Source organism: Schistocerca nitens, chromosome 5 (assembly GCF_023898315.1).
Source record: "Schistocerca nitens isolate TAMUIC-IGC-003100 chromosome 5, iqSchNite1.1, whole genome shotgun sequence".
Taxonomy (NCBI): domain Eukaryota; kingdom Metazoa; phylum Arthropoda; class Insecta; order Orthoptera; family Acrididae; genus Schistocerca; species Schistocerca nitens.
Window position 1 is genome coordinate 284,201,468 of NC_064618.1, and position 8,973 is coordinate 284,210,440.

General features: G+C 46.4%; 1 long non-coding RNA gene across 1 annotated transcript in view; it reads right to left on the reverse strand.

The window, feature by feature from the left end:
* LOC126259773 (uncharacterized) overlaps window positions 1-8,086 on the reverse strand; it is a 593,974-nt gene extending 585,888 nt beyond the window's left edge. The window contains exon 1 of the long non-coding RNA XR_007546559.1: window positions 7,885-8,086. This is a non-coding gene — a long non-coding RNA (uncharacterized LOC126259773). The remainder of the gene's footprint in view (window positions 1-7,884) is intronic.
* Between the last annotated feature and the right edge of the window lie 887 nt (window positions 8,087-8,973).

The window sequence follows — 8,973 nt, forward strand, 5'->3', positions numbered from 1 at the left end:
GCGATTGCGGTTTATCGTATCGCGACATTGCTGCTCACGTTGGTCTAGATCCAATGACTGTTAGCAGAATATGGAATCGGTGGGTTCAGGAGGGTAATACTGAACGCCGTGCTGGATCCCAACGGCCTCGTATCACTAGCAGTCGAGATGACAGGCATCTTATCCGCATGTCTGTAACCGATCGTGCAGCCACGTCTCGATCCCTGAGTCAACATATGGGGACGTTTGCAAGACAACAACCATCTGCACGAACAGTTCGACGACGTTTGGAGCAGGATGGACTATCAGCTCGGAGACCATGGCTGCGTTACCCTTGACGCTGCATCACAGACAGGAGCGCCTGCGATGGTGTACTCAACGACGAACCTGGGTGCACGAATGGCAAAACGTCATTTTTTCGGATGAATCCAGGTTCTGTTTACAGCATCATGATGGTCGCATCCGTGTTTGGCGACATCGCGGTGAACGCACATTCGAAGCGTGTATTCCTCATCGCCATACTGGCGTATCACCCAGCGTGATGGTGTGGAGTGCCATTGGTTACACGTCTCGGTCGCCTCTTATTCTCATTGACGACAATTTGAACAGTGGACGTTACATTTCAGATGTGTTACGAACCGTGACTCTACCCTTCATTCGATCAATGCGAAACACTACATTTCAGCAGGATAATGAACGACCGCACGTTGCAGGCCCTGCACGGGCCTTTCTGGATACAGAAAATGTTCGACTGCTGCCCTGGCCAGCACATTCTCCAGACCTCTCCCTAATTGAAAACGTCTGGTCAATGGTGGCCGAGCAACTGTCTCGTCACAATACGCCAGTTACTACTCTTGATGAACTGTGGTGTCGTGTTGAAGCTGCATGGGCAGCTGTACCTGTACACGCCATCCCAAGCGTATGAAGGCTGTTATTATGGCCAGATGTGGTTGTTCTGGGTACTGATTTCTGAGGATCTATGCACCCAAATTGCGTGAAAATGTAATCACATGTCAGTTCTAGTATAATATATTTGTCCAATGAATACCAGTTTATCATCTGCATTTCTTCTTGGTGTAGCAATTGTAATGGCCAGTAGTGTATAAACGATCGGTCGGATATGGTGAGCAGCAGTCTGCGACTAAACGTGGGCTGCTTGTGGACCACCGTTGAGCCCGTCGAACGAAGATATCGCTCGCTGCTTAATAGGCAGCTCTGTTTATCGGCGTCATTAGGGTAGTAACGCAAAAATTCGGCAAGGAAGTGGAGGACCGATATGTCTGTATGGACGTCCCAAACGGAAACTCCTCTTGGTCACTGGAAGAAATTTGTAATCTCCAGATTTTACAACTCAATCTGCAGCGGAGTGGGCGGTGTTTTGAACTTTCTTTCAGAGTAAAACTGTGCGCCCAGTAGGGACTTACCTTTCACGAGCAATGCTCATACCAACAGACCTACCCGTAGCCTACACGACTCGCACTCCGGCCTCACACCTTCTTTTCGTCTTTGTCGCCTGATGGGCGAGTCCGTTCATGTTTAATGTTGTTAGTTATGTCCACATGTTCTGAAATTTGCACCTGTCTGAAATAGACACAGATATACGTTTCTAAATTTCTTTACTACGCACCCTTTTCTGACCAACAGGGCAACGGCCTTGCCGCAGTGCATACACCGGTTCCCGTGAGATCACCAAGTTAAGAGATGTCGGGCGTGGTCGGCCCTTGCATGGGTGGCCATCCAGGCCGCCATGTGCTGTTGCCATTTTTCGGGTTGCACCCAGCCTCGTGATGCCAATTGAGGAGCTACTCGACCGAATAGTAGCGGCTTCGGTCAAGAATACCAACATAACGACCGGGAGAGCGGTGTGCTGACCCCACACCCCTCCTATCCGCATCCTCATCTGAGGATGACACGGCGGTCGGATGGTCCCGGTAGGCCACTCGTGGCCTGAAGACGGAGTGCTTTTCTGAGCAACAGGTCATTATAGGTTTGTGGTAGATTGTAGTGCACTGTTGCTTCTTAATTCGCACTCTACTACACATCCCCAGAATTACAACCAGCGAGGCGGCTTTATATCCAGAGCTTCGAATGACTGTAAAAAATAAAATTCTAAGCATCTGTTTTGTACACATAAACGTAATTAAAACGTCAGTCAAGCTGTTATACAAATAATTTGTTCTTGGAATATTAGGTGTAACGTACATCATACTCTGTGTTTGATTAGCGAGTGTATGCTCCGATACTTTTGGCCGTCAACGTCACATGGGATTACTGCTTCCAGATAACACGAGGAAATGACGATTTTTGAAATTCATTGTTGTGGTACCTCAAAAGAATCTAGTTAGTGATGAAGATAAAGTGAACGCTTATTCCAGAAGGAAGTCTTATTTCTGTGCCATTGAATCCTGAGTATTGTAAAGCGGTGGAGTCTGGATTAGTCAACGATGCGGAATATCCCAGTCCGCCTCATCCGGAGGGAATTCAAAATGTTGTACTGTTATCGGAATATGTGGTGTTTTATGATGACAGAGTGGCTACATACGAAAAGCCCTCCTCCTCTCTCCCAAAACAAAACAAAAAAACAATAGCCCATACAGATGACAAAGTGATACAGTGGCGCACGATAATAAACCAATAAACTTACTATCACTGTCTCTCCTCTTTCTTTCTTTCTCTCTCTCTCTCTCTCTCTCTCTCACACACACACACACACACGCACAAGATGTCACTCACACTCATATCCACACCTACATACAGCCAAGCGCATCCGCGTCCAATAAGTTTTACATCTACTCCGTTAGCCACCTTACGCTGTGTGGTGGTGGGTACTCTGATAACACTTGTCTTTTTCTCTGCTTCCTGTTCCATTCACGAAAGACGCGTCCGTAGGACGATTGTAGGTAAAGCTACGTACGCCAGAATTTCCATTATTTACTCGCTGTGGTAATTTCGCGAGACGCATGCGGGAGATCGCCCGACTCTTCCGGGAACGTACTCTCTCGAGAACTCAACAACAAACCGCGATACATAATGCCTCTCTTTTAATGTCTGCCACAGGAGTTCGTTCAGCTTCTCCGTAACTCTCTCGTGCCTGCTAACCAATCCCGTGACGAAACGTGCAGCTCTCAGTTGAATCTTATCTAGCCTTTCTGTCAATCCAACCTGGTAAGGATTGCTCATTGATGAGCAAAACTCAAGAATCGGCCGTACACCTTTTGTCTTCCTAAGTCGTATTTCATTTTTCCTGATTGTTCTATCTTTATATAACACTCACATTATATCCATAAATATGTGTCTACAATAACATTTCACAAGGTAGCTTCTCTGTCTCCCGGCACGCGATCGAAGGTAGTAAGCGACGATGTAACGTTGCGCTCGTGATAAAACAAATTGTCCGCACGAGACCCGTACGCTAAACCAGTATTACTTTAGAGGTTATTTCTTACTCATGCTCATCTGTTGTTCTCCATACAGAAACCGGGCCATATACTGAATACATTCCAAAATTTTGTACATGGCTGCACGTTCAGAGACCGTGAATAGTTGCAATTGAAAGAAAAACAGCCCTCGGTCACTTTTTCTAAACGAATTAACCGGGTTTCAACACTGCTAGGAGTGTCTTCCTCAGACTTTAAATCAAAGAATGGTCTATAACATGGTCACAGAATTATGACTAAAAACGTGTGATACAGAGTATAATTACGGAATCGTCGTGAAAGACTGGCAGTACTCACAGGGTGTTTCAAAAATGACCGGTATATTTGAAACGGCAATAAAAACTAAACGAGCAGCGATAGAAATACACCGTTTGTTGCAATATGCTTGGGACAACAGTACATTTTCAGGCGGACAAACTTTCGAAATTACAGTAGTTACAATTTTCAACAACAGATGGCGCTGCAAGTGATGTGAAAGATATAGAAGACAACGCAGTCTGTGGGTGCGCCATTCTGTACGTCGTCTTTCTGCTGTAAGCGTGTGCTGTTCACAACGTGCAAGTGTGCTGTAGACAACATGGTTTATTCCTTAGAACAGAGGATTTTTCTGGTGTTGGAATTCCACCGCCTAGAACACAGTGTTGTTGCAACAAGACGAAGTTTTCAACGGAGGTTTAATGTAACCAAAGGACCGGAAAGCGATACAATAAAGTATCTGTTTGGAAAATTTCTACGGACTGGGAACGTGACGGATGAACGTGCTGGAAAGGTAGGGCGACCGCGTACGGCAACCACAGAGGGCAACGCGCAGCTAGTGCAGCAGGTGATCCAACAGCGGCCTCGGGTTTCCGTTCGCCGTGTTGCAGCTGCGGTCCAAATGACGCCAACGTCCACGTATCGTCTCATGCGCCAGAGTTTACACCTCTATCCATACAAAATTCAAACGCGGGAACCCCTCAGCGCCGCTACCATTGCTGCACGAGAGACATTCGCTAACGATATAGTGCACAGGATTGATGACGGCGATATGCATGTGGGCAGCATTTGGTTTACTGACGAAGCTTATTTTTACCTGGACGGCTTCGTCAATAAACAGAACTGGCGCATATGGGGAACCGAAAAGCCCCATGTTGCAGTCCCATCGTCCCTGCATCCTCAAAAAGTACTGGTCTGGGCCGCCATTTCTTCCAAAGGAATCATTGGCCCATTTTTCAGATCCGAAACGATTACTGCATCACGCTATCTGGACATTCTTCGTGAATTTGTGGCGGTACAAACTGCCTTAGACGACACTGCGAACACCTCGTGGTTTATGCAAGATGGTGCCCGGCCACATCGCACGGCCGACGTCTTTAATTTCCTGAATGAATATTTCGATGATCGTGTGATTGCTTTGGGCTATCCGAAACATACAGGAGGCGGCGTGGATTGGCCTCCCTATTCGCCAGACATGAACCCCTGTGACTTCTTTCTGTGGGGACACTTGAAAGACCAGGTGTACCGCCAGAATCCAGAAACAATTGAACAGCTGAAGCAGTACATCTCATCTGCATGTGAAGCCATTCAGCGAGACACGTTGTCAAAGGTTTCGGGTAATTTCATTCAGAGTCTACGCCATATTATTGCTACGCATGGTGGATATGTGGAAAATATCGTACTATAGAGTTTCCCAGACCGCAGCGCCATCTGTTGTTCAAAATTGTAACTACTGTAATTTCGAAAGTTTGTCTGCCTGAAAATGTACTGTTGTCCCAAGCATATTGCAACAAACGGTGTATTTCTATCGCTGCTCGTTTAGTTTTTATTGCCGTTTCAAATATACCGGTCATTTTTGAAACACCCTGTATATGTCATTTATGAAGTAAGAAATATGCCAAAAGGGCATATAAGTACTGCCAGTCTTTCACGATGATTCCGTACTTATACTCTGTATCACACGTTTTTTGTCATAATTCTGTGACCATGTTACAGACCATTCTTTTATTTAAATTCTGAGGAAGACACTCCTAGCAGTGTTGAAAACCGGTTAATTCGTTTAAAAATAGTGACGGAGGGCTGTTTCCCTTCAATTGTGAATACATTTCGCCATCTCCTCTCTAAATAGTGCATGAAGTTTCTTTTACATTTCTTTCATGTCCGCAGTTTCTTTGATTAGACCTTTGCGCCATGAACGTTCCATCAGGATGCGTTTCAAGCGAGAACTCGAGAGGACGCGGTCTGGACTCGCAAGAGACGAGCTACTCTTTCAGTTCCCCTGGAATTTTCTCCGTGAGCTGCTCTCGACAGAAGTAATTAACTATACCCGTCGACAGGGAGGATCACGTTTCTTTGAGGCTCCGTCCAATTATCCTGCGGAATCGATTTGTCGCCTTCCCTGGGGGACTCGGGTCAATCCGTCCCCGCGAGCGAGGCTGCTGCGGGAATTAGTCCAATCAGGAGGCGCCGCGCGGATTAACAGTGCCACCGAAAGGCGAGCAGGCAGCCACGGCCGCACTGAAAGCCTCCGGCAGTCTCCGCTGAATCAGCGTCTTTATGCCAAGGTGAAGGAGGTGTGGCTGCCTTCAGAAAATCTGCAAAATACCTCACTGAATGAATTGAAAAAGAAAGATGTTCGACTCTTGTACAAGTAGCATATTGTGTATGGACGTAGATGTTAGCGGGATGATACTAAACACAAAACTGTATTGGGTTTCAGGGTGGGGAAGTTAAATATTGTATTCATCTTCGTTGCCACCACGTCTTCATAGAGGTGACATTGATAAAGAGACATCTAAGTATTAGGTAGTGTTGATTTCATGTCATGTTATGCAAAAGGATCAACAATGCGGATGTAGCTTGTTCAGAAGTCAAATCTTGCTTCGAGGCAGCATCGCTTTGGTTGTGGCGTGCAGGAGTTTGCCTCTGGACAGTCCAGACACTGGTAAAAGGGGGAAACAAGGAAGCCATCTATATCATAATATCCAAGTTTTACTAGTCATATCTGAGTAGACCGATTTTTTTTTTTTCGTTTCGTACATCACTAGTTAATGATTATGGCAAAGAGGGAAACTAGTCTTTTATGAAATATATTTAATAAAATATTTGCAATCTACACTAATTTCGTTGGTAAAAGTGGCGAGATGATCGCTGCTTCTTACGTAGATTCTGTCTCCTTTTGTTAAGTATTCGAGTAACAGAAACACACTTATCCCAGTTTCCATTAGAAACAGTCGAACTTTGAAATATAACTATTAAGTATCAACCTCTCACCTAAGCGCAGCTAACAAGCGATTGCAGAAATGGCACCGCAATGAGTCAGTAGATTTAGACAACAAAAGGCAGCTCATCAGCTTAATATCAGTCACAGTGTATGTATGGTTACGCTCGAGGCTAATGTAGCCGTATCCTGTGTATGCACTTGATGTCTCACATCTAAATACCCTGCTTGCTAGTCACTGAACTGCTGTCACAGCACACGTTACATCATCAAAAGACGCAATACAACGGACTGTGAACAGCCATATTTTATTGTTTATAATGTTTAACACACAGCCACTTGTAAAACACTAGATTGTAGCATCATTTGTAAACTGCTGACCGTACAATATTCACTGAATCGCCGCTATAACTGCAGATTTCGGTTGTCAACTACAGCTTCCCCGAGATAATTTTACGAGAGCGCATGCGCCTCTGTGGTACACTACTCGCGCTGCAACAATGATCTGAGAACTGCTGTAGATCACAGCTGAAATAAAACCAGGGATTATGGAGAAGTTAATAAAAGAATAGAAAAGGATAATTTTTTTTAATCACATAGTACCCCACAGAACAATTATTCAGCAGTTCACAAAATCAAAGTACATTTTCGTACGGGAGGCAGAGGTAAATTTTCGTTCTAATTGTCTCGTTTTTGGGCAAAAGTCAAAGTACTGAATGTCTTGCATTTCTTTTAGGTAATGTACAATGAACGCCCTACATTATGAATATCAAAATGCTCGTTGGAGAGTTGTCAATTATCTAATAAAGGTTTTTGTGCTTCTCTTCCAGTTTCTCTTTTTATAATGATAACTACGTAAAATATGGCAAAGTGAGTTAAATATGACACCAACGCCGCCAACGCTACAGATCGGTCTGTCACCACTACCAAGATTTCAGGGGATCGTCAGTAATGGGTAAGGGTGGGGGAGGCACTTTAAGTGTTTTCATGTAAGGTACAGATAACTCGCCACAGGTCGCACGTTATTTGGTTTATGACCAGTGAAACTCTTCAGACACGAGCACCTTCAGATATTGTCACTTGATGACAACACCATTAAGGTTCAAAGTTTCGCTAGACACATCGTCAAGAGAAAAATTGGCATATATAAATTTAGACTGCACAACTCGTCAGATTTTTAGTGCTCGCACAGTGTCGGCACTAATCTGATGGTGAGGAATCGTGTTGGCCGCGGTCACGTGGATGTCATGTCAGAGTCGGCGCGTCACTTACCGCGGCCTGGGCTGCAGCCGGCACACGTGTTGCAGCAGCGGGGCAGAGCAGACAGCAGCGGCTGCAGGCGGCCTAGCACTCGCACGACACCACACGGTACGGTAAGGTAAGCTACGCTACGCTACGACACGGACGCGGCGGCTCGCGACGGCGCCTATCGATCGGGCGGGCAGCCGGAGGGTCGAGAGGCGACCATGGCGCGCCCCGCTCACACTCGCACTGGCCGCCAGCAGCCCGCCGCGTCCCCGCCTGCCGCGGCCGCCGCCAGGGGCGCTGCCGTCGCGGCCGCAGCATCCCGCACCCGAACCACCTGCCCGCTCCGCCTCCCAGCTGCCTGCCTGCTACTTGTTTGTTTCTCGCCGCCGGCCGATTCGTGGCCGGTGACTGCACTGGGGAGCTGGCCCTTCTCGTTCTTGTGCGTCCTTTCTGCTGAACTGACAGGAGAGATCCAGGGTTCGGTTCTGGACGGAGTCACAGCTTGTTACAGTCTCTGGTCCCCATGCTTCTGCAGTTGGTGATGACGGGATAAATACACGCTAAGATAAATGAACTCTAACTAAGACAAAAAACCGAAACTCCACAAAGGAATTATCCAAACGGTACCTAATTCAGAAGAATTGGGTTTTAAAGAGATGGGGCCCCTCCACGCCTGCACCAACGTGGTGACCAGACCAAAAGTTCTACTGTCACCTCCGTCAACATGTTAGTTATCTAGTAAGTGGATCACAGGATGCTCGGCTGTGATGTTATCCGTGCGTCTGGGTAAGACTACGCATTAACACGGTCCATCAGGTGATAGTGGACGAAACGCGAATGAGGGTAGCAATTTGAAGAGCAGAGGGAAAAAAGTGCCAAGGCTCGTGCCGTGGGAAAAAACCTCTGCGACAGTGGGATAGGTAGTAAGAGCAGTAGTGGCTTACTAGCTGCGATAGTTCATGCAAGGTTGGATTTGTTAGTATGGGTATCATGCATCATTACCGTGGCAAGCGATGGCGATGTATCGCAGTTGCTGCAGCCGCTACATTCCTGGAACAATCAAGATCGTTATATAGTAGTGGGAGATCGGCCATAGATCATCTCACGGGGTGG